Genomic DNA, 24,683 nt, shown 5'->3' on the forward strand with positions numbered 1-24,683 from the left:
CAGGTAGCTGTAACAGACAGTTACACCCACTTGTTAATCACTTATTTCAGTAAGAAAACACATTGGCGTTTATGAATGGACATTGGTCTGTCACTATATGTTGATGAAAATGTTAGGATCTTGGTGAAACCACGCTGCAAATACACAGCCAGAGGCAGCACTGATTTTCCAACACCACTGCTGAAGCTGGGAAAGGAGACAGAGGATTGGTTGCAGGCGACCCTGAGGGATGTTACTCTCTGTTCTTGCTTGGGCGAAATGACTCCTTGCAATGTAGTCAATAAAAGGTTAAAAAGTTAAGTTTTCATATAAAAATATTTATAGTTCATATTCTTCTACATAAACATTTAAAGGTGGAAAAAAAAAAAAAACCCTCCAGCTTGGCATGAAAAAGATTAAATTTTCTCCCAAACATTGGTTTGGAAATTTTCCCAAAAGAAAGCTGTCTGATCAAACTGCTGCAATCTTAAGCAGTAAAAAGAATGTACTATATTTAAATGTAGCGATCGGATTTTTCTGATCAGAGTACTGCTGCTGTTGCTGCTAAGTCGATTCAGTCGTGTCCGACTCTGTGCGACCCCATAGACGGCAGCCCACCAGGCTCCTCTGTCCCTGGGATTCTCCAGGCAAGAACACTGGAGTGGGTTGCCATTTCCTTCTCGAATGCATTAAAGTGAAAAGTGAAAGTGAAGTCGCTCAGTCATGTCCAACTCAGCGACCCCATGGACTGCAGCCTAGCAGGCTCCTCCGTCCATGGGATTTTCCAGGCAAGAGTACTGGAGTGGGGTGCCATTGCCTTCTCCGTGATCAGAGTACAAGAACCCTCAAAAATCATCTTGTCTGGAATCTTCAGAAAAATACAGAAGCTTTATGATTTAGTATGGATCACTGTAGGAGGCCTCTGGGAATCCCACAACTTTTTTTCATTGTCACCATAGCATTCCAACTGCCTTAACCTTCATGACTGTAAAAACAGGTACTTTTTCAAATTTGGGCCATATCTCCCATGTGGCAGCGTTCTGGGTTCTTTGTCCTCAATGTGGTTATGACCACTCCGGAAATTTAAGAAAGACATACACCTCTAGATCCAAGCTCTAGAAACATTTCCATATTGGAGCTGAGAACTCTAAAAATAACGTTAGCACTAAATCCTTGATATTCAAGAGCAAAAATATAGAGCAAGCTGAAAGTGTGTGTGTATGTGTGTATTTTAGGAATAGGAGAACTTTAGAACACAAAATTATGTGAAGCTTCACTCACTCAAAGCACAAGGAAATGTGAGTAACTGGGCAGTGAAGGGGACATGTTCCTTGTACAGTTGGGCTGCCAAATCATTTCTGTTCCCTCAATATCTAGTGAAGACACCCCTCTCTTTGAAACTTCTTTATTGAATGAAACCATGGGCTCCTGGAGGTGAAGACCACATTTCACAACCGTAAAGCATGTGTTTCTGGATCCCAGCACCTAGTATAACCATAGTACATAAAGTACTAAATATAAGATTGATGAATGAAAGGAATCAATGAATGAGTAAACATGTATTTATAAACTGCTGTGACTGTGAAATGTAAGGCTTTGCTCAATAAAATTAGCTTATGATATTTTTCAGTTGAATATCTTGGTTCAAACAGCTGCTTGGTTTCTGAAAGCCACCCACTTTTTATTTTTCCTTGTTTGTTTTTGTTTTCCTGAGATTAATAATTTTGAAATGAATATTAATGTCTGTGAAAGCATTATTAAAGCTCTGATGATATTTAAGTGCATCACAGGTTTAATCATAGTGAAATAATAAATAGATCCGGATTTCAAAATTATCTATATTAGATTAAGATGTCCTAATCCCACATCTCAGATACTTTAAAAATTCTGTCCCCTATTATAGCATTGCCTTTGCAGGAAAATTTCATGGGGTTCATGTACTACTAAAAGGAAAAATGCAAAAATCTTATAATTCAGTGGGGAAAAAAAAAACAAAAAACAGAATAGCATCAGATATTTTGAAATCTTTAAAGTTTTCCTGAAAATATTCACATTAGGTTTCTTTACTATTAATAATGGACATAACTGGATTATTTCATTCTATATCCCTGGTAACTAGTGTTTAGACTTATTCAGTTCCTTGCTTTCCACTGCTTCTCCTTACGATTCTAGAGTTGAACCAAAGCATACCTGAACATAATATACTCTACATAAAAGCACAGCACAGTTCCTTGTTATAAAAAAATGTGGTTCTGTTTGTTGTAATTGTTTACTCTCATTTGGCCTGTATTATCTAATCCACATTTTAAAAATTTCAGACTGCATTCAGTGTTTCAAGGTCAAAAACTGTACTTTTTAAAGTTGAATTACTGGTGAGTATGTTTTCTACGTTGAATTACTTGGCAACCAAGGGAAGGTTCTTTATAGACTGGACTCAAAAGCTCTTGTTTACTGTTAATCCTGAATTTGGTTCTCAAAGCAAATGTCATATACACAATAGCTCTGTTGTGGATTCAGAACCAAATTCCATTTCAACAATGGGAAACTCCTCATCAGCCCTGTTCTACAGACATGTGGTTTCAGTCAGGCACTCCAGAGCCTCCTCAGAATGTAGAATCTCTTTAATAATTTGGTTGGATCGTAAGTTCTTACAGATACCCAGCTGTTTAGAACTGAAGTATTTTCCTGTTTTCCTGCTACCTAGCTCTGAGCATGCATGTCAATTCCACAGTTCCACCTAGTATCTGATGCACAAACTAACATGCTGGTAGATGTTGATGGTCCAATTTTGAGGAATTTTTTTTTTAAACTTTTTTCTATTTCCCAAATATGCTACAAAGAGTGTGTGTTAGTTTTGGAATCAAGAAGAAAATAAACTCTGTTTAGAAGAAAGTAAAATCAGTGTCAAGGTTAGATACCAAGATATTTTGTATAGAAGATCCTTTGGGGGGCTGCCAGTGAAATTTCTGATCTAATATTCTGGCAGGCTATGAAAACCACTTCAGAAAGAATTTTTACTTCTTACTAGAATTATAGAAACAGCCTATTTTTCTAAATGATTGAAAAGATTATCCATGTCTCTCCCTACTCAGTTCCACTGTAGTTGAGAAGATGTTTTGCTTTCAAAATGCGTGGGGAAGGTAAACTCGTGCCTTGCAGACCACATCAGACCCAAATACTGTTCTGTTTGGTAACACATGATTTAAAAATAGAAATTGATGCATGAAAATCATGAACATTTAGTTTGTCACAGACCCATCACACCTTTAGGTAACCTGCCTAGCACCTGAGCTTATCTCAAGTTGATACCTAAAGGCTGCTGCTGCTGCTGTTAAGTCGCTTCAGTCGTGTCCAACTCTGTGCGATTCCATAGACGGCAGCCCACCAGGCTCTCCCGTCCCCGGGATTCTCCAGGCACAAACACTGGAGTGGGTTGCCATTTCCTTCTCCAATGCATGAAAGTGAAAAGTGAAAGTGAAGTCGCTCAGTCATGTTCGACTCTTAGTAAAAAATGGACTGAGAGATGATGTGACTAAGACATGTTAGGCAAAGCAACAATTGTGCTGATAGCACCAAGCTTCTCTTCATTTTGTATATGGAAGAAACTAATTTTGGAAATAAGGAATTACAATTAATTTAGTATCCACAAACACATGCTTCTTACATAACCTTATGTAACTTTCTCCTTATCTTTCTCCCTATTTAGTTCATTCTTCAGCTACTTCCTGCTAATATTCCTAGAGCCTAACTGTGCTCATGTATTTGTTTTTGGCTGCACCACGCAGCATGCGTGTAGGATCTCAGTTCCCTGATCAGGGATTGAACCCACACCCTCTGCAGTGAAAGGGCAGAGTCATAACCACCAAAGTCTTAACCACTGGATAGCCAGGAAAGTCCCTGTACTTACATATTTATTGTTTATTCTTTCTCTCTTTTTTCTTTACTGGGTGCAAAGACCCCTTTTAGGTGCTAAGGAAAGAACAGTGGATATGAAGTGTACAGTCTCATATGTCCTGAAGGGGCTCAGACATGAACATTAGAAGTAACAGGATTGTGACAGTTGGCAGGAACTGAGTGCCATTGAAACACAGGGGATGAAGGCTGTGACTGCCTGGGAAAGTGTTCCAAAGGCGACAACTTCACTGACTCTGAGAAGGAGAGATTCAGCTGATGATCAAGTCAGACAGAGGTATTCCGGGTCAGAGGAGGGCAACCAAATCTGGCTTCAAGGGAAGTCTTGGGAGATTCAAAGAACTGCCATTTGTTTGGTTTGACTTAATCACCAGTGTGTAAGGAATGGAGAGAAATGAAATTTGCATTATTCATTCATTTAATGATTCATTCGATAAATTGTTTAATCACTTGCTCTGTGCCAAACATTGAGGATACAATAGTGATTTATATAGTCACATCATTTGTTGCACAAATATAACAGTCTAATGAGAAATGGGGAAGTAAGGAGGCAATAAAATAGAGTAAGTGCTATGATAAATTGTCTTCAGTGTCGTCTTATTTTAAGAATTTGCCACAACTACCCCAACCTTCAGCAACCACCACCCTGATCAGCAGCCATCAGTATTGAGGCAAGACCCTCCACCAGCAAAAATATTGCAACTTGCTGAAGTCTCAAATGATGGTCATATTTTTTGAACAATAAAGTAATTTTATTTATTGATTTATTGGCTGCACCATGTGGCATGTGGGATCTTAGTTCCCCGACCAGGGATCAAACCTGCACCCTCTGCATCAGAAGCACAGAGTTTTAACCATTGGACCATCATGGAAGTCCCAATAAAGTAAATTTGAATTAAAATCTGTACATTGCTTTTATAGCCATAGTGCCACTGTATACTTAATAGACTATGGTATAGTAAAAACATAACTTTTATATGCGCTGCTGCTGCTAAGTCACTTCAGTCATGTCCGACTCTGCACTGGGAAACCAAAAAATTCATGTGACTTGTTTTATTGCGATATTCGCTTTAGTGTCATGGCTTGAAACTGAACCCACAATATTTCCAAGTAAGCATGTATTTGAAAATACATGCTGAGAACTGGAGAGAGGTCAGTGCTAGACATATGGGTTTGGAGACCATATATGTGGTCATTAAAAACATAGATGTACATGAGTGCAGAGATCTCCATGTTGCTTCCCAAAGCAATTCCTGACTTCTCCAAATGGCATTCACATACAACAATGGTGGTTCAGCACTACGGACAGTGGCAGGATCTCTGGCACTTCCCTGCCCCCTACTCAGCCCACCCCCAATCTTTTAGTTCTGTAAGGTCATAATTTCATTATCTTTCCCATCCTAGCTTTCTTGATTGACTTCCTACCACTGCCCTGACCCATATCTATGCTTCAGGCAATTGTGTTCAGTTCAGTTTAGTCGCTCAGTCGTGTCCAACTCTGCAACCCCATGAATCGCAGCACGCCAGGCCTCCCTGTCCATCACCTACTCCCAGAGTTCACTCAGACCCACGTCCATTGAGTCAGTGATGCCATCCAGCCATCTCATCCTCTGTCGTCCCCTTCTCCTCCTGCCCCCAATCCCTCCCAGCATCAGAGTCTTTTCCAATGAGTCAACTCTTTGCATGAGGTGGCCAAAGTACCGGAGTTTCAGCTTTAGCATCATCCTTCCAAAGAAATCCCAGGGCTGATCTCCTTCAGAATGGACTGGTTGGATCTCCTCGAAGTCCAAGGGACTCTCAAGAGTCTTCTCCAACACCACATGTCAAAAGCATCAATTCTTTGGCGCTCAGCCTTCTTCACAGTCCAACTCTCACATCCATACATGACCACTGGAAAACCGTAGCCTTGACTAGATGATGGCAAGAATACACAGAAGAACTGTACAAAAAAGATCTTCACAATCCAGATAATCACGAGGGTGTGATCACTGACCTAGAGCCAGACATCCTGGAATGTGAAGTCAAGTGGGCCTTAGAAAGCATTACTACGAACAAAGCTAGTGGAGGTGATGGAATTCCAGCTGAGCTATTCCAAATCCTGAAAGATGATGCTGTGAAAGTGCTGCACTCAATATGCCAGAAAATTTGGAAAACTCAGCAGTGGCCACAGGACTGGAAAAGGTCAGTTTTCATTCTAATCTCAAAGAAAGGCAATGCCAAAGAATGCTCAAACTACTGCACAATTGCACTCATCTCACATGCTAGTAAAGTAATGCTCAAAATTCTCCAAGCCAGGCTTCAGCAATATGTGAACCGTGAACTTCCTGATGTTTAAGCTGGTTTTAGAAAAGGCAGAGGAACCAGAGATCAAATTGCCAACATCTGCTGGATCATGGAAAAAGCAAGAGAGTTCCAGAAAAACATCTATTTCTGCTCTATTGACTATGCCAAAGCCTTTGACTGTGTGGATCACAATAAACTGTGGAAAATTCTGAAAGAGATGGGAATACCAGAGCACCTGACCTGTCTCTTGAGAAATCTGTATGCAGGTCAGGAAGCAACAGTTAGAACTGGACATGGAACAACAGACTGGTTCCAAATAGGAAAAGGAGTACGTCAAGGCTGTATATTGTCACCCTGTTTATTTAACCTATATGCAGAGTACATCATGAGAAACACTGGACTGGAAGAAACACAAGCTGGAGTCAAGATTGCCGGGAGAAATATCAATAACCTCAGATATGCAGATGACACCACCCTTATGGCAGAAAGTGAAGAGGAACTAAAAAGCCTCTTGCTGAAAGTGAAAGAGGAGAGTGAAAAAGTTGGCTTAAAGCTCAACATTCAGAAAACGAAGATCATGGCATCCGGTCCCACCACTTCATGGGAAATAGATGGGGAAACAGTGGAAACAGTGTCAGACTTTATTTTTCTGGGCTCCAAAATCATTGCAGATGGTGACTGCAGCCATGAAATTAAAATATGCTTACTCCTTGGAAGGAAAGTTATGACCAACCTAGATAGCATATTGAAAAGCAGAGACATTACTTTGCCAACAAAGGTTTGTCTAGTCAAGGCTATGGTTTTTCCTGTGGTCATGTATGGATGTGAGAGTTGGACTGTGAAGAAGGCTGAGCACCGAAGAATTGATGCTTTTGAACTGTGGTGTTGGAGAAGACTCTTGAGAGTCCCTTGGACTTCGAGGATATCCAACTAGTCCATTCTGAAGGAGATCAGCCCTGGGATTTCTTTGGAAGGAATGATGCTAAAGCTGAAACTCCAGTACTTTGGCCACCTCATGTGAAGAGTTGACTCATTGGAAAAGACTGTGATGCTGGGAGGGATTGGGGGCAGGAGGAGAAGGGGATGACAGAGGATGAGATGGCTGGATGGCATTGAGTCCATCCTGACTCTATGGACGTGAGTCTGGGTGAACTCTGGGAGTAGGTGATGGACAGGGAGGCCTGGCGTGCTGTGATTCATGGGGTCACAAAGAGTTGGACACGACTGAGTGACTGATCTGATCTGATCTAATGTGACTAGATGAACCTTTGTGGGTAAAGTAATGTCTCTGCTTTTGAATATGCTATCTAGGTTGGACATAACTTTCCTTCCAAGGAGTAAGCGTCTTTTCATTTCATGGCTGCAGTCACCATCTGCAGTGATTTTGGAGCCCCAAAAAATAAAGTCTAACACTGTTTCCACTGTTTCCCCATCTATTTCCCATTCCAGCTTTTGTTTTTATCAGATGACAACCTGAGGCCCGAAGAGACTAAATAGTTTGCTGAAAACCACGTTCCTAGTTAGTGATATCATACATCTGTTCTGAATACATCACCTTTTCTCCCATCTTATTTGCTTCTATATCTTTTTCCTCTGAGTTCTGGAAGATTTTTTGAGTTTGTCTTCAAATTCATTAATTTTTGGCATTTTCGTATTTTGCTCTTTGCTACTTTTGCATTCTCTTTTCTTTTAATGATCCTATTCTTATTTCTAAAGCAATCTCTCCTAATTTCAAATAGTTCCCATTTAAAAGTGTAATATTTTTTTAAATGACAGCCTTATTGAGATAAAATTCACACACCACACAATTCACTCTTTTAAAGTGTACAATCTTATTGGTTGTCAAGTGGTATCTCATAATGGTTTCATCTTCCTAATAACTAATATTGTTGAGCATCTTTTCAGATACTTACTGGCCATTTGTCTATCTTACCTGGAGAAATGTCTATTCAGATGATTTAAAAATTGTCTTTTTATTGTTGAGGTGTAAGAGTTCTAGATACAAGTTCCTTACCAGTTTTGTGATTTTCAAATAATTTCTCACATTCCCTGGGTTGCCCCTCCAGGTTTCTTTTGAAGCACAAAGTTTTTTAATTTTGATGAAGTCCAGTTTGTCTGTTCTTGTCTTTTTTGTTTGTGCTTTTGGCACGAGATCTAAGAACCACTGTTTAACCAGATCACAAATATTCCTGCCCATGTCTTAAGAATTTTATACTATTAGCTTTGACAATTAGGTCTTTATTTTGTGTTAAATTTTGCATATAGTGTGTATATGATGTAATGTAGTTTTTGCATCTTGTTGATAACCCAGCATCTTTTCAGTTCCTGGCATTTAGAGTTTTCTAAAGTTCTTTTTTTTTTCTTCTCTATTTGTATTATTAACTATTCATGGATCAGTTCAGTTCAGTCGCTCGTTGTGTCCAGCTCTTTGCGACTCCATGGACTACAGCACGTCAATCTTCCCTGTTTATCACCAACTCCCGAAGCTTACTCAAACTCATCTCCATTGAGCCGGTGATGCCATCCAATCATCTCATCCCCTGTCATCCCCTTCTCCTCCTGCCTTCAATCTTTCCTAGCATCAGGGTCTTTTCCAATGAGTCAGTCCTTTGCACCAGGTGGCCAAAGTATTGGAGTTTCAGCTTCAGCATCAGTCCTTCCAATTCAGGACTGATCTCCTTTAGAATGGACTGGTTGGATCTCCTTGCAGTCCAAGGGACTCCCAAGAGTCTTCTCCAACACCACAGTTCAAAAGCATCAATTCTTCGGTGCTCAGCTTTCTTTGTAGTCCAATTCTCACATCCATACATGCTGCTGCTGCTGCTGCTAAATTCCTTCAGTCGTGTCTGACTCTGTGGGACCCCATAGAAGGTAGCCCATCAGGCTCCCCTGTCCCTGGGATTCTCCAGTCAAGAACACTGGAGTGGGTTGCCATTGCCTTCTCCCATCCATACATGACTACTGGAAAAACCATAGCTTTGACTAGATGGACCTTTGTTGGCAAAGTACTGTCTCTGCTTTTCAATATGCTGTCTAGGCTGGTCTTAGCTTTTCTTCCAAGAAGCAAACATCTTTTAATTTCATGGCTGCAGTCACCATCTGCAGTGATTTTGGAGCCCCCCAAAATAAAGTCTTTCATTGTTTCCAGTTTCCCCATCTATTTGCCATGAAGTGATAGAACGGCATGCCGTGATCTTAGTTTTCTGAATGTTGAGTTTTAAGCCAACTTTTTCACTCTCCTCTTTCACTTTCATCAAGAGGCTCTTTAGTTCTTCACTTTCTGCTATAAGGGTGGTGTCATCTGAATATCTGAGGTTATTGATATTCACGAATGTGATCACTGAAATTTACTCCTCTGGTTAATCTCCTTTTGTAGATTTAAACTGGTGCTTTTAATCTAGAGGATGGTTCTTCTGCTTGTTCATTTTTATGATTGTGTTCATCTCCATGGATGCAGTTCACAACTTTCAGAATTGTTTGAGGCTCCAGTTCAGTTATTAAGTGCAGACAGTGTGAGAAGGCAAAATTAAGATTCATCACAGTTCTGCTTTAATAAGTTGGATTCCAGGTGTCTGTCTGAGTAGAGGAAGAGTTACAGCCAGAGGGGGCACGTTCAGAGACTTTACTACTGTGTCACAGAATTCTTGTTTTCTTGTGGCTCAACTCAGCATATGAAGGGTAAGTAGGATGTCCTGGGATGTTGCTCTGTGTGGACTCTAGCATTTAATGTTCTTCCTATAGATATTGGTGTGTGCATGCTAAGTCACTTCAGTTGTGTCCAACTCTTTGTGACCCTATGGACTGTAGCCCACCAGGCTTCTTTGTCCATGGTATTCTCCAGGCAAGAATCCTGGAGTGTGTTGCCATGCTCTTCTCAGGGGATCTTCCCAAACCAGGGATTGAATCCACATCTCTAATGTCTACTGCAATGGCAGGTGGGTTCTTTACCACTAGCACCACCTGGGAAGCCATATAGATAGATATTAGTAGGATTGATAGTTGTCCCTCCCTGACTGCCCTATATCTCACATTGGTCTCTAGTTGCAGAACCCTTTAATAGAGAGCCCCTAAAGTTTATACAAGTGCCAATTCATTTTTCCTGCATTTAAAAACACATAAATTTAGATCAGTGTCTTGCACAGAAAACTTCTTTCAGCCTCCGATTTGACTCTGCTCATTACTGATTATTCTTGGCATCTATCTACTGACCCCAGTGAGTTCAGTTTCCTATTCCCCTTACCCTGAATGATTATTTTGTGGTTTTTGCTGGTGTTTCCTATGCTTGTCCTTCCCTAACCACTAGCCCCCGACTTTGGTGACTGATCTATTTTTTTGTGTTTTACAGCAATCAACTACGTTAGAGATCAGATTGTGCTTCTGTTCAGTAGATTGATTTTAAGTCATGCAGTGTCTTTAGCACTGACAATAGCCTGCTGCTTGTCCTAATGAGAACATTTCCACGGTCAAGTTGAAATGCCTAGATGCCGCTAATGCCGCTCAACAGCCTTGAATGAGTTTTCAGATCAGAGGGGATATCACTGGAAAAAATGACCAAAAAAAGTAAAAGAGCAAGAGGTCTGTGGTATTAGTCAGATTTCTGCTGCAATAGTGCCGCATAATAACCAGCCACAAACTTTAGAGGCTTTGAACAACAGAGGCTTGTTTTTCTTGCTCCAGGATTGGTCAGCTCCACATTTCTTCATTCTTGAATCTGGCTTTACGGGAGATCACAGAAGTAAAGAAGTGCTAAAGCCAAAGACAGGTGTGTTTAAAGCCTCTGCTTGCGTCACATCTGCTAACTTCAGTTGCCCAAAGCAAGTCACGTGGTCAAAGCTAATATGAAGTCAGTGGGGAAACAAAAGCTGCCTACTCTGGTGGGAGGTACTGCAAAGCCACTTGACAAATGGTGTGTAATTCCACTTCGGGGAGGGAATGAAGCATTGAATACAATCCAGTTGTATGCTCAGTTGCTCAGTCTTTGCAACTCCGGGAATTATAGCCCGCCAGTCTCCTCTGTTCATGTGATTTTCCAGGCAAGAATACTGAAGCAGGGTGCCATTTCCTACTCCAGGGCATCTTCCTGACCCAGGGACCAAACCTGTGTCTCCTGCACTGGCAGGCAGATTCTTTACCACTGAGGCCCAATCCAGTTACCATAACCATAATTCTATTTGCTATTCCCCTTCCCATTTCACAACTTTGTATTAGTAAAGAAACTTAAAGGTTTTCTAATATGATCCTTTCATTGTATATATGAGTTATCTGGGGCCCAGAGAGACTATGGGAATTGCCTATAAGTCAGTTCAAAGTTCTGTTCCATGAGACTAAATGCTGTACTGCAAACTTTCCTCCAGATCCCAGCTCTCCGTGGAATTATATGAGTTTAGTTCATGAGATAAACCCAGGATTAAGGACCTAAACGAGTCAATCACCAGAGGTAAAAACCTAGATTGGCTATAGATTTGAAGAATTTTGGTAGTATACTGAAGAGAGACCTTCAGTTCTAGATTCTGACTTAAAAATAAAAAAAAAAATTGTTTTTTCATAGAGTTTTTCCAAAGAAAATATTTAGAGACTCGGAGTTGTTATTTAAAAATAGGTAATGTTTCCAGAAGGAAATGTTTAGTTTCTTTCCCAGTTGCTTTCCATTGTCTCCATGTTTTATCTGACAAAGAATCAAATGTAAGGAAGGGCCGGGGGCGGGGAGGTAGACCCAGTGGAAAACTGCCAGAGATGGAGGGAAGCTGTAAAACAGGGCCTGTGCAAGCTGACTTTTGCTTTTTAAGTTTCCCTAATGTCCTCCCTAAGGTAAATCACCAGTGGCTAATGGGCTTGGCTTACTCCTCAAAAGCAGATCCGAGCTGGTAAGCTAACTGCAGTGCACTGGAGTCGGGTTTGTTTTGAGAGAAGGGAACAGCTGTTCCTCCGGAGTCCTCAGCCTGTCCATTACCTCAGTGTTCCTAGATGCTACTGCTTACAGCCCTTTCTGTCTTGTTTACTGCTCCAATTCTGTAGGTCAGTGTGACTACAGATTACTTTTTTTTTTTTAAGAGATACTTAATAGTTAAGATAGTATTTGTTATTAATGTCCTGCCCAAGTTTGCCGGTTTCTTTAACATTTCATGGTTATACTTCTAGTTTGTTTACTTCTTGCGAATCGACTCTGCTGGCAGGAAACTTGACCCCTGTAGATGATATTATCTTGGAGGAATGTAGGGCTAGGCTAGAGGGTAGTTTTTCTGCGAATCAGTGATCTGACCACACATAAGAAACAAAGCCAGATAAGAAGCCACCATTCAAAATGAAAAACAGAGTAATAATTTAGCAATACAACATTAAAAGAGAAACACAGGAAAAGATACAAAATAGTTTCAAATAATTATTTTCTATCCTATTATTATTCTGTTCTCTTTATTTTACCCTCGAACAGATGGTCCCCAAGTTTTCAATTACAATCTCATCTTTAACATGAAAAAATTTCACAGAGCCCCACATAACAGTAATTACAGTTTTAGTAGAATTTGATTGATAATACATTAGGACAAAGCACATAGTTATGAATTCACTGATGCTTTTAATTAAAATCATGCTTTATAGAACAAAACAGCATTTACATCCATTTGAAGAATAGGTATACATATCAACACAAGGCACCTTATTCAGGGTACAGATAAGCATACTTCATGGAAGTATGCATGTCTTCCTGTAATAATTATAAAGATCAGCAGATGTCCAGGACCCATCGTCTGGCGTCTAAACCTTGTCCTCCATTTTTATGCCTGTCAGTTTTGGAAGCTGTCCTATTTAATGACATCATTGGTCTCCTGTCTACACAGGCACTGCATATTCTTGCTGGTTGGATTAATCAGGACATAACAACATGAACTGAGCCTTGTCTTTCTAAAAGATGACTGGAGTTTAGGGTATTTTTTTGTTTTTGTTTTTTTAACCTATTTGTATGTTTCCTTGAGGAAATCAGTGTCTTTGAAATATTGATACATCTTTTACCTTTTGCAAAATTAAGGATAGGGTCTAGGAATATACTTGGTCTGCCCAACTCAACAGATACTGTGAGGTTTAAACTAGATTATATAGCACCTCACTGCATACACAACAAATGGTAGCCAGTCAGTATCTTAGTACAATCTTCCCATTTAGAACCTAATTCTTAGCTGTTGCAGAACTAGGAATGTGTAATTCACCCAGAGTTACACTGGCCTGGGTGACTGCCTTACTTCCGAGACCCACAGTGGCCTGTGGACAGGAAGTAGAAGGTCCGCACAGTGAACTGCGCTGGGAGTGATGACTTAGTTTTAAGATTTACCTTGGCCATTCCCAACGAATTATTTAATCTTTCTGGGCCTCAGTTCCTTGTGTGTGTGTATGCTAAGTCGTTTCAGCTGTGTCCAACTCTTTGCAACCCTATGGACTGTAGCCCACCAGGCTCCTCTGTCCATGGGATTCTTCAGGCAAGAATACTGGAGTGGGTTGCTGTGCCCTCCTCATGAATAGAAGAATGGACCAAAACCTTAGAGGTATTCACTTTTTACAATGGGGCTCTTTTATTTCCCTAAATGAAATCTAATCGCAAAACTCCAATGTATAAACCAGATACAAAACAACATACAATTTTCACGTGCAATTTAAAACTTTTACTGTTTGCCATTGAGGCCCTAGGAGTACACCTTGGAAACCACTGATTTAGTTCATATTTAAGATCCAGCTCTAAACAAAGATATCCATTTTTTCATTTAAAGTGAGAGAAAATGTTCCTTTCCCCAAAATTGCTAGTGGTCATCTCCATGGGACATCTAGCTCTGATGGTCTGTCCATTCAGGAAATCAAACCTTAGATCAGAACATTGAGCATAAAATAAAGCAAGTTCTTCTTCTTCTTCTTCTTTTTTTTTTTTTTTTGACTGTGCTGTGTGGCTTGTGGGATCTTAGTTTCCTGACCTGGGCCCTCAACAGTAAAAGCACTGCATCCTAAACACTGGACAGCCAGGAAATTTCCCACATGCTCTCTATTCTTGAGGAACAGTTTTATCAAGCAGTGGTGACCTAGTTTAACACCCTTCTTCATGCTAATAATTTTTTTTCTCTAAAGAACTGGGCAGGGAAATCTAGAATCTCAGCACCAGTCTCCATAGGTCAGTATTGGCAGAAACACTCATTAGAACCTTACCCTTTAACTTATCTTTTTCTGTCTCCGTATAGATCTCCATACTCCTGACATGACTGCCCTCCTAATATTCAGAATACGCATCTAGACTTTAGGAAGTTGTCAAACTTTTCAGTATGTTTGAACACACCTGAGCCAGGTGGTCAGCTAGGCTCTGTCTTGTCCATTTCCTATGTTGGAGGGTTTGCCACTGGAGATAGACTCATTTCTCTTTCCTTGACGGAGTAGTTCTTAGATATTTTTTAATACATTGATCTGAAATACAAATCTCTTGCGCTCATCTCACACACTAGTAAAGTAATGCTCAAAATTCTCCAAGCCAGGCTTCAGCAATATGTGAACCGTGAACTTCCTGATGTTCAAGCTGGTTTTAGAAAAGGCAGAGGAACCAGAGATCAAATTGCCAACATCTGCTGGATCATGGAAAAAGCAAGAGAGTTCCAGAAAAACATCTATTTCTGCTTTCTTGACTATGCCAAAGCCTTTGACTGTGTGGATCACAATAAACTGTGGAAAATTCTGAAAGAGATGGGAATACCAGACCACCTGACATGCCTCTTGAGAAATTTGTATACAGGTCAGGAAGCAACAGTTAGAACTGGACATGGAACAACAGACTGGTTCCAAATAGGAAAAGGAGTTCGTCAAGGCTGTATATTGTCACCCTGTTTATTTAACCTATATGCAGAGTACATCATGAGAAACGCTGGACTGGAAGAAACACAAGCTGGAATCAAGATTGACGGGAGAAATATCAATAACCTCAGATATGCAGATGACACCACCCTTATGGCAGAAAGTGAAGAGGAACTAAAAAGCCTCTTGATGAAAGTGAAAGTGGAGAGTGAAAAAGTTGGCTTAAAGCTCAACATTCAGAAAACAAAGATCATGGCATCTAGTCCCATCACTTCATGGGAAATAGATGGGGAAACAGTGGAAACAGTGTCAGATTTTATTTTTCTGGGCTCCAAAATCACTACAGATGGTGACTGCAGCCATGAAATTAAAAGACGCTTACTCCTTGGAAGGAAAGTTATGACCAACCTAGATAGCATATTGAAAAGCAGAGACATTACTTTGCCAACAAAGGTTCGTCTAGTTAAGGCTATGGTTTTTCCTGTGGTCATGTATGGATGTGAGAGTTGGACTGTGAAGAAGGCTGAGCGCCGAAGAATTGATGCTTTTGAACTGTGGTGTTGGAGAAGACTCTTGAGAGTCCCTTGGACTGCGAGGAGATCCAACCAGTCCGTTCTGAAGGAGATCAGCCCTGGGATTTCTTTGGAAGGAATGATGCTGAAGCTGAAACTCCAGTACTTTGGCCACCTCATGCGAAGAGTTGACTCATTGGAAAAGACTCTGATGCTGGGAGGGATTAGGGGAAAGAGGAGAAGGGGACGACAGAGGATGAGATGGCTGGATGGCATCACTGACTCGATGGACGTGAGTCTGAGTGAACTCCGGGAGTTGGTGATGGACAGGGAGGCCTGGCGTGCTACAATTCATGGGGTCGCAAAGATGTGGACACGACTGAGCAACTGATCTGATCTGATCTGATAGGTTCAAATATCATCAAATGTGTAACTCTGATGAATGAGTCATATTACAGTATGCTCTAGACTGCAAGCTCCCCATAAGATTCTGAACTACTGCAGGATTTGTTTTTGTTTGCTCAGCACCTAACAGGACCTGAGCTACAAAGGAAACTTGATACATCTTGAATGACTGACTAAATAAATTAAATGAATTTGTAGCAACTCATTAAGCAAGAAAAGACTGAATGGCATTATTATTTTGAAAAGCAGCAATTACAAAGTTTATAGTTCAGTTTATCACTGAACAAATCTAGTTTGTGCCTTCAGACCCTGATAATGCTCCTGCATTGTCACAGCTTCAGAAAACGTGCATTTCTAAACCACATGGATGCACCCCAGCCAGTATCTTTCCCAGTTTCCAGCCACTGAAAGAGCTGCTAGGAGCTAGAGCATGAAGCCAGTCGAGCCGGCAGCTGAGGAAGGAACCACGGAAACTATGGGTTCTAACCCTAGCCTTTGCTTGCTATGTGACTTGGGGCAAGTTCCTTACTGTCTCTGTATCTATGAAATGGGTATTAGCTGATGTGAGGATTTAATGAGCTGATGACCCTAAAGCCCTTGGAACAGAGCCAGGCATGTCGTAAACATTCAATAGGTGCTTTCATATATTCATCCTGATTTAGTGGAAAGAGCATAAGCTTTAAGTTAGGCAAGCCAGGCTTTTAATTCATACTCTGGCCCTCTTTCTTGTTTAATCATTTAATTTCGCTGAACTTGTTTCATCTTGTGTAAAATGTGGATAATAACAGTGGTGGTGGGGAAATGCTATTAAAACTGCAGCAGACAACAGCCTTCAGATTCCTAAGACTCTAAGCTTAGGAAAACACCTTGATGAGCCTGCTTAGGATATGAAAGAGGAAGCCCCAGAGAACTAAATCACTTTGTCTGATAAAGTAAGACTTTTGAGCATTCCAGAGCTTCAGACGAAAACAGCAACCCCAAGAAGAACAGAAGTCCAGCAGAATAGCCCCAAATCTGGGCTGTTTAGGGGGCAAGAGTCTTACTATTCAGTGTTGAATTATTACTTGGCACCATAGTGAACCATTCCCTACCTTTTCACCAGAATATAGATATTTGTTATATAAGTAATCATATGTGGGTGATAATAGGGAAGTGAAGAAATTAGGGTGATGTGTTTGTAGTAGAAGGAGAAGCGGGTAACAGAAGATAAGATGGTTGGATGGCATCACCAACTCAATGGACATGAATTTGAGCAAACTCTGGGAGATAGTGAAGGACAGGGAAGCTTGGCATACTGCAGTCCGTGGAGTTGCAAAAAGTTGGACGTAACTTAGTGCAGTCATGCACAACAATAACGTTTGTAGTCCTGGATAAGGCAGTACAGTAGAAGGGAACAAACACAAGAGGTATATAGAGGAGAGATGAAGATACCTTGGCCCACATAGGAAAACAGGATGCAAGGTAAAGAAACCTGGATAAGTGGGGAAGCCAGCAGACATCTCACCAGGGTGAGATGGCGATCAAGCACGTTTATTTTACATTGATCTTCGTTGTTGTTGTTTAGTCACTAAATCAGGTCCAACTCTTTTGCAACCCCCTGGATTGTAGCCTGACAGGCTCTTTTGTCCATAGGATTTTTCAGGCAAAAATACTGGAGTGGGTTGCCATTTCCTTCTCCAGGGGCTCTTTTCAACCTAGGTGTTGAATCCGTGTCTCATGCATTCCAGACAGATTCTTTACTGCTGAGCCACCAGGGAAGCCCACAGTGATTTTAAAGGATTTAAAAAATGAAAAATAAACAGAAAACCCCTAGAGTCAGTTAAAGAAGCTAAGTATCCTGGCATTTGTGCTACACACTCACTAGGATTCTCATGACAATTAGTGTTAATGGATGTAAACTCTTAGCGCAAAGTAATTATTCCATAAATAAAAACTATCATCCATTTACCCTGTTAACGCATATATTATTCAGTGATTATTTATCTTACCCGAAGAAGCTGGGCAAAGAGCAGCTGGTATATGAGGGCAGTGGAGCATACAGGCTCTTTCCTCTTACCTAGCATACCTCTTCCTACTCTGCACGTTTCTATCCCTGGCCTCTGTCTTTCTGCACAAAAAAATAACACTCTCTGAGACTTCAGGAGGGTCAGCAAAGCACAGGCAGGCTTGTGTGATTGAAAAGATTTTTCCTACATCATGCTCATGTAAGAGAAAGCTTATAGATGGAAAGTTTAAAAATTATTTCAGTAATCAGCTCAGTTAAGAGTGACAAGCAGGGTTCTAAAAACATGGAGCTATTTTATCTATGATCCATTTTCCAGTAAGTGACTACCAAGATAGCTGGAGCACAAGAATAGGTAATGGCCTTGTTTTCCTAAGATGTAGTCATTGCAATTATTTTTAGATGAAAGATTTGGAGCCAGAAGCACAACTCATAATTATGTTGCTATGATTCTACAACCAGTTGTTTTGTGGAATTAATTCAACCATAACAACTTTAAAAGTCACCACATTTTCTCAAAAAAATGTGCAGATAAAAATGGAAAATAAAATATTCCATGACACGAAGTGCTGCCATTAGCTCACATCTTTCTACTTTCGAAGCTTGCATGCCCTCTTCCCTAGGCCCTTTTCTAGTTCCCAGTTCTCACCCTCCTTGACCCATTATTGAAGCTCACTGACAGCCACTCCTGCAGGAAGCCCTCCTAAAGAACCCAGCCTGATGAACACCCCTTCTTCTGAACTCCTGCATTGATAGTGGATGGTCTACAACTTTCCTTAGAACTCTTCATTCTCTCCCTTGAATTTTTTTTAAAGATATTTTTGACCTGGGCCATTTTTTTTTTTTCTAAAATCTTTGTTGAATTTGTTACAAAATTGCTTCCGTTTTCCATTTTTGGTTTTTTGGCCATGAGGCACCTGGGATCTTAGCTCCCTGACCAGGGATCAAACCAGTGCCCCCTGCATTGGAAGGCAAAGTCTTAACCACTGGACCATCAGGAAAGTCCCTCTCCCTTGAATTTTAGTTTATTTTCAAATTTATATCATTATTTCCAAAGCTAGGTTTGTATCCTGTAACAATTTTACATTATGAAAACAATATGTCAGAGATCAATATTATCAAAAATTTGGATGAGAGGAAAGAAAACTGTTCATAATCTCATCATCTTAACACTAGTCCTGTACTCATCATTTTATGGTGTTTTTCCTAAACTTTTTTTCTATGCTTCCTCTTTCACTAATTTAATTCCAGTGGCAATGTAATTTCACATTTTGAAGTTTTGCAACTAATGTTACTTCACCACCATTTTGTTAATTGCTATAAGCCTTCATAAATATTCCTTTAAGGCCTGCATAATATTGACTATTGTTAAAATTTTAGATTGTTAATTATAGTCCACTATTATACTGGGCTTCCCTGGTGGCTCAGTGGTAAAGAATCTGCCTGCCAATGCAGGAGATGCAGGCTCAATCTCTGGATCAGAAAGATCCCCTGGAGGAGGAAATGGCAACCCACTCCAGTATTCTTGCCTGGGAAATCCAGTGGTCAGAGAAGCCTGGCTTGCAACCATGGGGTTGCAAAAGGGTTAGATGCGACTTAGTGACTAAACAATTATGATACAGCAGTTGACGTATTTATGCATGTAGTTTTTTCAGTGTGTGCGTTTTTTTGTGTGTGTGCATGCATAGTTTGATAATTTTTTCTTGGGATAGTATTCCAAAAGGAAGATCACTGAACCAAAGAGTATGATTATTTTTATGGTTTTAGAAACATATTGCCAAATTGGTTTCCGAAAGAGCGACCAATTTATATCAGCAGAAGCAAATGAGAATACCAGTTTCTCCAAATTTTTACAGGAATTATTTTTTAATTACTTAGTCTTCATATAAACAAAAAAGGATGAAATTGGTTCACTGTTTTAATTATTTACTATGACTTCAAATATACAGAAAAGTTTGGAGAAAAATATTAATTCATGGCTCTGGTTTAACAAATCTTAATACATTTCCATATTTTTTACTAGTTCTATGAAAATATATACATGGATGAAGTCTTTGTGTACCCCTTTCCCAATTCTATGCCAACACTCTGCAGAGACAGCCAGAATTGGAAGTTTATCATCCCTTTGCATTTCCATTTCCATATCTTTTAATTGTTAAATCTTTGATTAGTAATGAAGTTAAACTCTTTCCTATGACATAGCTAATATGAAAGTACTCAGGTTCTAGAGTCAGGTAGATCTGGCCTTAAATTCCTACTCTGTTTCTCGCTACCCATGTGTCCTTGGACCTCTCCTTGCCTTGGTTTACTGATAGAAAATGGAGATAAAATCATTCCTACAATTCTCTAGTCATTAAGTCATGTCAGACTCTTTTCGACCCCATATACTGTATGTAGCCCGCTAGGCTCCTCTGTCCATGGGATGCTCCAGGCAACAATACTGGAGTCAGTTGCCATGCCCTTCTCCAGGGGATCTTCCTGACCCAGGGATCGAACATGGGTCTCCTGTATCTCCTGCATTGGCAGATGGGTTCTCTACCACTGTGCCACCTGGGAAGCCCCAATTGTCTGTGTTGCTATGAAAATTAAATGCTATGGTTCAGGTAAAATTCTTGGCATCATGCTCAGCACTAAATACTACCTTTCATTATTACTCTAGTTTCTCTTTTGGATTGCTTGCTCCTTGTCCCTCATAAAAAGATTAGCTTACCTACAACTGTGAAACACTTTATCAAACATGATCCTATTCTCATGACAGCTTTATGAGATAGCATTGCAGTGATCCCTGCTGATAAATGAGGACACTGAGCCCGAAAGGTCCACATCCAGCAGGGAGCAGAGCTGTGTGTGTCTGAGCTCGCATCTCTGGTACCAGCACCTTGCACTGAGCATTTCTAGGCTGCAGCCCCATCACTTCTGAAAGTTAACAAGCTGTTTCATGATACAATATGACTGGCCTATGAGGTGGTTTTAGCACAGTTCTTTAACTCAATCATTATAGATAGATTCCAGTTTCTTTCCCCATTTATAATTATTTTCTTTTCCTTTAGTTTCTAAATATCCTATAGGAAATATTTCTTTTTATAAAACTAGATATATTTTTAAGTGCAACAAAAATTGTTACCAGTTAGATAATATAATCATATTGTATTTACATGGTTAGAGATTTAACATATCTATGTTTGGTACTACTTTTTTCTGATTTTTAAAATTTTATTTTAAAAATAAGACAAAGAGAAGATCTTAAGCAATTTCTGCACCCAATTTTCGGTCCATGAATGCATGAGCCCTAAGTATTCTAACTAAAGTAACCCCTAATGATCCTGAGTAAACATTCAGTTAGCTGGAGTAAGATTAAATTAAAATTTCATGATTTATAAAAATTTAATTTAAAAAGAAAAACAATGTCTTAATAAAATGTATTTATAAACTATATTTCATGAAACCTTGGTTTTCATTGTTTTTTTTCAAGGCTAGGAAAAAAGTGCCATGGGTATAGATTACAATCTACTCTGGTGTGCATTAATAGGACACATACATAAATATCAGTTCTGTTTATATAAATCTTAAACTACAAGAACATTTTTTACAGTGACATTTTATGGTAGTCATAGTTTTCTCAGGTCTCATATTTCACTCATTTTTTTCTTTGAACATTCTGATCTCTCACATCAAGTGACATTCTTCTTATATTTAAGAAAACCAGAAGATGGGTTAGGCGTTAATGAGGCAGTCACAGGCAACATGACAAAGCCCCCAGAGCATAGTAGATGGAGGGACCCTTAATGGCAGCTTGAGCAGCAAAAAACATCTCAAGGCTCAGGAATGGTGTGTTACGGACACAAGATCATACAAAGACTATTTACTGAACTAAATACCGAAGTATTTTTGAAACGACCAATATAGATTCCACCAACCTAAATCCAGTGTTTGTTTTGGTTTTATTCCAATGTGAGAATAATCTGGTCCTTTTTTTCTCCCAGAAACCACAGGATTCAGGTAAGTGGCGGTACGGGTTACTGGGAATCCATAAAAACCATGACTTTATACATGACCGTCTGCCCCTCACCTGGCAATCTGCCAATTCTCCCAGCGACTCCCTGGAGCAATACTCTGGGTCTGGCCTTCTGCCAGTTTGTGAAAAGGGATCGAGGCACGAGCTTCACTGTGGCTCTCTTTGCAGGTCTCCCTCAGCGGACCTTCTCCGGGAGCCGGCAGCCACCTCAGGAGAAAGCCATCTGGAAACTCTCGCAAAGTTTACCTCTTTAAGCAGGAGAACGCCCATACGAACCAAACATTCTAAGGAAATTCATCAGAACCCCTGGATGAAAGGGTAACAGGAAAGCGACAGCGTCTGGTACCGGCTTCTCCTGTATCAGGCAGGTACTTACAGGATGATAACCACCTCTGCCCTGAACACACGGAGATGTTAAACACAATGCTAACTAAGACTCATTTCCTCTAAGAAATGTTAAGCCATCTGTCCAAAGAGATGGTATGAGGATGAAAGTTCCTTAAAAAAAAAAATGATGCGGTAAAGCCCAAACTCAAACCCAGAGCAAAAGTGGTGTTGATCTTCTATGCTTCGGTTTTCTAGAAGCAGCTTCAGGCAGCAGGCTCCGCGGGCGGGTGAATTCAGGGGCCGTTTTAGGGCAAGCCGGGTGGGATTAGATGTTCCAGTGTGCACTGTGCTCCTAAGCCCGCTGTGATCTGAAACTGAGCTCTTGGGCCTGGGCCAGAACCAGACTGACGTTCCAGGGTGAGCAAAGAAGGCAGCAGCCTTCAGGCAACCGCCGTGCAGAATTCTCTGGATAATGCCTTTGGCTCTGTTCTCTCTAACACCGGTCAGATGCTCCCAGTCCATCTGCGACCTCCTTAGTGTCTCTATAGGTGCGTCCTGCTGAAATTGTATATCTTTTTAAGATTCTGAAAATAAATCCTATCACTATCTTCTGGTGTTAGTTGAGAATAGTTATCTTTCAGTGGTTTTCACAGTATAAATAACTTGCCCAATATTACTAAGGCTCTATAACTTCATTAGGAGGTTATCTGTAATGAAAAAAAAAATAAGTACCTAATTATGTAAAGACATGGAATATCCCAATTAGGAAAATGCCATATAAATTTATGTATATCATATATATCTTTTATAATTTATTTTGTCATCATCCATAATATATGTATGAGGAAGGAGTGTGAATTTAATTTTAGATGCTCTGTTCATTGTTAATTCATCTCAGATTCTCTATAAGCACTTATGATAATGAATGTATTTGATGTTCGGGTGGCTCTTCTGTGCTTTCATTTGCAGTTTTGCAGTTCAGTAATTGGCAATTCAGGGTGCAGAAAACATTTTTTAAAAGATCTCAATAAGTGTACTAAAAGTACAAATTGGTTATTCTAGGTTTTTAAAAACTTTTAAGTATTATTGAGTTGTAAGAAAAGTCTAGGGAGAAAATAATAGCAAATGAAGCAACCGACAAACAACTAATCTCAAAAATATACAAGCAACTCCTACAGCTCAACTCCAGAAAAATAAACGACCCAATCAAAAAATGGGCCAAAGAACTAAATAGACATTTCTCCAAAAAAGACATACAGATGGCTAACAAACACATGAAAAGATGCTCAACATCACTCATTATCAGAGAAATGCAAATCAAAACCACTATGAGGTACCATTTCACACCAGTCAGAATGGCTGCGATCCAAAAGTCTACAAATAATAAATGCTGGAGAGGGTGTGGAGAAAAGGGAACCCTCTTACACTGTTGGTGGGAATGCAAACTAGTACAGCCACTATGGAGAACAGTGTGGAGATTCCTTAAAAAACTGGAAATAGAACTGCCTTATGATCCAGCAATCCCACTGCTGGGCATACACACTGAGGAAACCAGAAGGGAAAGAGACACGTGTACCCCAATGTTCATCGCAGCACTGTTTATAATAGCCAAGACATGGAAGCAACCTAGATGTCCATCAGCGGATGAATGGATAGGAAAGCTGTGGTACATATACACAATGGAGTATTACTCAGCCATTAAAAAGAATACATTTGAATCAGTTCTAATGAGGTGGATGAAACTGGAGCCTATTGTACAGAGTGAAGTAAGCCAGAAGGAAAAACATAAATACAGTATACTAACGCATATATATGGAATTTAGAAAGATGGTAACAATAACCTGGTGTACGAGACAGCTAAAGAGACACTGATGTATAGAACAGTCTTATGGACTCTGTGGGAGAGGGAGAGGGTGGGAAGATTTGGGAGAATGGCAATGAAACATATAAAATATCATGTAGGAAACGAGTTGCCAGTCCAGGTTCGATGCATGATGCTGGATGCTTGGGGCTGGTGCACTGGGACGGCCCAGAGGGATGGTATGGGGAGGGAGGAGGGAGGAGGGTTCGGGATGGGGAGCGCATGTATACCTGTGGCGGATTCATTTTGATATTTGGCAAAACTAATACAATTATGTAAATTTTAAAAATAAAATAAAATTGGAAGACAAAAGCAAAAAAAAAAAAAAAAAAAAAAAAGAAAAGTCTATAAGAAGTTATTCCTTCTGAATTCAGCTTTAGGTAGTATGTTAAAATAGATCCCCCCTAAATAACACTATAAAACATTATGTATGTTTAGAAATACCTTGTCTATGGCTCAAAGTGGAGTAAAAAGTAGACCAATTTAAATGAATTAATTTTAACTTATTAGTTTAGATATGTCCAAATATCAGGTGATCCCCATTTTTTTCAAGACACATTCAGAAATGTG

General features: G+C 40.0%; 1 protein-coding gene and 1 long non-coding RNA gene across 4 annotated transcripts in view; one reads left to right on the top strand and one right to left on the bottom strand.

The window, feature by feature from the left end:
• LOC109563784 (uncharacterized) overlaps positions 1 to 24,683 on the bottom strand; it is an 81,668-nt gene that overhangs the window by 44,249 nt on the left and 12,736 nt on the right. The window lies entirely within an intron of this gene.
• The window catches only part of CEP85L (centrosomal protein 85 like), a 206,046-nt gene that overhangs the window by 21,784 nt on the left and 159,579 nt on the right, over positions 1 to 24,683 (top strand). For 2 of the 3 annotated variants that reach the window (XM_070795914.1, XM_070795911.1), the window contains exon 2: positions 22,094 to 22,293. The gene's annotated coding sequence lies outside the window, so the exon portion shown is untranslated. The remainder of the gene's footprint in view (positions 1 to 22,093; positions 22,294 to 24,683) is intronic. The other variant, XM_070795912.1, reaches the window with a different exon arrangement.

This window comes from Bos indicus, chromosome 9, assembly GCF_029378745.1.
Source record: "Bos indicus isolate NIAB-ARS_2022 breed Sahiwal x Tharparkar chromosome 9, NIAB-ARS_B.indTharparkar_mat_pri_1.0, whole genome shotgun sequence".
In the NCBI taxonomy this organism is placed as follows: Eukaryota; Metazoa; Chordata; class Mammalia; order Artiodactyla; family Bovidae; genus Bos; species Bos indicus.